The sequence below is a fragment of the Lepisosteus oculatus genome, unplaced genomic scaffold (genome assembly GCF_040954835.1).
Source record: "Lepisosteus oculatus isolate fLepOcu1 unplaced genomic scaffold, fLepOcu1.hap2 HAP2_SCAFFOLD_40, whole genome shotgun sequence".
Classification (NCBI taxonomy): domain Eukaryota; kingdom Metazoa; phylum Chordata; class Actinopteri; order Semionotiformes; family Lepisosteidae; genus Lepisosteus; species Lepisosteus oculatus.
Window position 1 is genome coordinate 2,676,200 of NW_027167934.1, and position 4,119 is coordinate 2,680,318.

The 4,119-nt window shown below is 36.5% G+C and overlaps 1 non-coding gene across 1 annotated transcript; it reads left to right on the forward strand.

The window, feature by feature from the left end:
- The first annotated feature begins 214 nt into the window (after positions 1 to 214).
- On the forward strand, positions 215 to 287 carry trnaq-uug (transfer RNA glutamine (anticodon UUG)). The gene has a single exon. It is a non-coding gene; the product is annotated as a tRNA-Gln (tRNA).
- The last annotated feature ends 3,832 nt before the right edge of the window (positions 288 to 4,119 follow it).

Sequence of the window (4,119 nt, forward strand, 5' to 3'; positions counted from 1 at the left end):
TGTTTTGGAAGAAAACCTTTTTTCTTTGAATTCAAAATCAATCAGAATTTCAGCACGACACACCAACACTTTTTCTGTTTTAAGGAGATGATATTTTAAACCTGATAAAAATAGTAGGAAACACAAGTTTCTTGCTGTGAAAATTTAGATGGGGAAGTGTACTACTGGTAGCAGTGTAGAGCTCTCTGTGGTGGAATGCAAACACATGTTCTATGGGCCAGTGGCGTAATGGATTACGCGTCTGACTTTGGATCAGAAGATTGTAGGTTCGAGTCCTGCCTGGTTTGTGAGGCTTTTAAACCTCTCAGGTTCCTCGGTAACAGGTTGCCGTCATGTATATGAACTATAGAAAAGCATCTGCCACAACCCGTAAATTAGCACGCAAGTGCGGGCTAGTTAACACAGAACTGTATGGAGATCATCTCCAGCTCCGAGCTCAATTGCAATGAAAAAACATGCAGAACAGAACTGGAGAGCAGCTGAATTTGTGCTCAGTAGGGTGGGGAGGACTCAGCATTGCTATTGTTCTAATTGGCATGAACTGCAGGGGATCTGAATCAGAACACGTCACTTAGTTCGATCATTGCGTCAATATGTAGGCCACGTTAATATAGAATTATTACTTTGTCTGTCTCGTCTTTGTATATAGGTGAATGTCCCTGACAATTTCATGTTAGTTTTTAAGAACGACATTGGTGCTAATATATACATATATAGCATATAAGGAACACGTAAAAGTTTAGTCCATGCTGAAAAGATAAGAAAACCGCCACAACGTTTCATCTCGGAATAAATCTTTACTTGTTGTTTTGCAGCCTACCCATTCTGACCTAACTCCTCCCTTGAAATTCCCTAACAGATAAGGGTACGTAACGGCTCATGCGATGCTCAGTTGCAATTTGTCCCAAAACAAACAAGAACAGCAGCTGAGGGTTTGAGTTTGAACATGCACTGTATTAAAGCAGCTTTTATTTCCATTGATAAATGCTAGATATTCCTACAGAGATTCTCCAGGTAGTAAGCGATTCCTGTTTCTGTTTCTATTTCTGTTTCATATATATATACAGTATATATACAGTATTGTACTATTATTATATAATTGTTACACTGTGGCTGTGTTGTGTGTGTTAAGCTGCTGTTGCACTGCAATTTCCCTCACGGGATCAATAAAGTATCTATCTATAAGAAGACATTACCAACAACGACCACAAGATGGAGATATTGTCTAGACATTACCAACAACGACCACAAGATGGAGATATTGTCCAAAGAGGCAAGAAGGGCAAAGCCGCGATAAGGTAAAATCATTTTTTGTAAGAGATTGCTGTCAGAATGCACATCCGTATCCCAAACAGAATCTCTAGTAAAATATGATCATTTGTGAAACAGGCAATTGAGTGTCTGCTACAATATGATTGCTACAGATGCAGCCATTCAAAATGCGCGGGCGTACGCTGTACGCAGTCTACCACAAGTTACCGGTAAATACCGCGAGTTACCGGTAAATACCGCTAGCAAAATAATAGTATCCGGAATTTCCGCAAGGTGGCGCTAATAAAGCTCAACTTCTCATGTTTGAGCTGTAGCCATCAAAGTCTTTAATGAAGATATTACTAATAGTATTAATAATAAATGAACTTGGACAAGCTGTAAACTCAAAGTATTGCCCTGGTCCACATTATTTTTTTCATTGACCGTCTTTGTAAAAGTAACACCACAGCATTTCGCAATCACGCATTTTTTTCCAATCATGCAAAGTACAGTAATTTTTGAGAATCGATTCACCATGCCTTTCACATGCTCATAAAAGAGGTTGATTTAGGAACATAAACATATTACCGTATGCAAACTGTACTGTATACAGTTTGTATATGTATATGTATATGTAATGTCTTAACTGTGCCCGTTTAAGTATTGAATATTTATTTGGAATTTTACCACTGAAGGGAAATCTTAGTGCCTGAGCATAAAAAGAATAGGAGCATACTGCAACACGTGTGAAGGCCATAAACGATATTAATTTTGGAACATAAACATACAGTATATGGCTGGTCTCGGTACTTTAAAGAAAACATACACGAAACATGGTTTCATTATGACCAGAATCGGTCTTGAGATATTTTTAACTTGATTTACAGTATTTGAGAGGTATGTCTTGACACCGATACTACGTAAATACTCCTCACGTATATGTTTCTAGGTTTATATTATGCATTTCATACGGTCAAATTGCTTTTGAGCAACTGATAAGAAGCGCGAAACGGTATGCCCAGGGCGTTTTAGTTTTCGTTTTGTTTTAATGCAGTGCAGTGGATTGATTAGAGATATCAAGTACATACAAGTCATTTTTTAAATGTTGTAGTTCGTCTTGTAAAAATGTTACGAGTACATCATCTGTCAACAATTACACAGGTTCTGTTTCCATATTGCGGTTTTTGGTTACGTAATATTATTTTCTAATTTCACGTTGTGAATATATGATTTGGGCAAACAGAGCCGCAAAGAAGTACATTATGGGTTGTTGTTGTTTTTTTGCAGTTTTATCTAAAATAAGCGATGCTTAAACCTTTGTCTGATTCTTGTGAAACTATCCACACGACAGTTACCTAGGAGTTGACTTCAGTGATGTCACTGATGGGATGTTTCTAAAAATCCATCCTCTGTAAAACATCTTCTCTAGTTGTTCTGCATATGTATTCGCTAATGAAGCTGTGTGTTCTGAGCCTGGTTCTCTACATTTCTGTATGAACCAGCTTAGAGGGCTAAAGACAGCTTGTGTTTAAATTGAGTGTAAGGTAATTTATGCTTCTAAAGTCATGGTCAGCATTTATTATTGTACTGTGCTGTAAACTTCTTCTGTGCCTAATTACATTATTTTATAGTCGATAATGTTTCTGTAGTGCTTTTTCAGCCCTCAGCATGTGTCTGCGCTGGTGGTGCTGTGGGTTAGGTTCCTGACTCCTATGTCACATGGTCTGTGGTTGAATCTCATGGAACTATGACTTTAATTTTTAACAAACATTTCTTTGAAAAAATGAAACATTTCCCTTGGTCAGAGATTAAATAAAACCTCACTCGCATCAAAACAAATTTATATTTCTAAATATCACAACATGATTGAATTTACGTCTTTTTAATAACAATGAATAGTCACCTATGCGTTACAAAATAAACATTTATATTGATTTGAATCGCGTTTTGATTTAAATCGTAAACGCGTGTTTAAATATATGTGTTTAAAGGCGATATACTGTATAAAAGTGCTGATTCTAATGGAATGTGTTCGGCCGGGGATTCAAAAAAATTATTTTTTTTAATTGCGAATCTAAGGAAAATTGCAGTATAACTTTGTTCATGCACAAACAGTGGCATGTTACATTATAATTTGGGTGTCTCCTCTTGCCAGAAAGCTCTAAATTGCATTTTGAGTGCGGTTTTTGACTTTTTCTAAATTGCAACCCATAAATAAAGCTGATACAGTTTAGACTTACTGTATTCTAAACTGTATTACAACATCACATTGGACAATGCAACGTAAATTGCAAAAATGCACTTGGAATCTGTCCAAGCCCTACTACGAAAATTATTTAAACTGCGACACTTATCATTCATCTTTAAATAAACTTTATTTTATATAGCGTTTTAAGCGAATAGATAATTAGATTGCTCATAAACCTAATCGCTTTTTCTACATAAACACAGCGTGATTGCTCTCTGAAAATGCTTTTTTCTTTATATTTAGGCTCAGATTTCAACTATAGATCGTATTATTATGAACTTTCTTGGAAAAATGTCTTTTATGTAAACCATGTTTGCTATTAATTCATTTAGGGCTAAAATACGTTCATTGTCTTCCAATCGAGTCGAGTTGACATTGGAAGCTTGCCACGCCCGGACTGTTACACCAACGCATTAGCATGTTGAAGCGATTTCATTGAGGAGGCCATCTACTAGTTAACACTGTACTTCCTACTTTGAAAATACCTGTGAAATTGGTTTAATTCGTCACAGCCAGCACTCCGGCAGAGAGGGGGGTTGTACTCGTTAATGTCTGATGACATACAAGTGGAAAGATTACAGATTTTAATCGTTTTTTTTCTGAACCAGGGAAAATCTGAT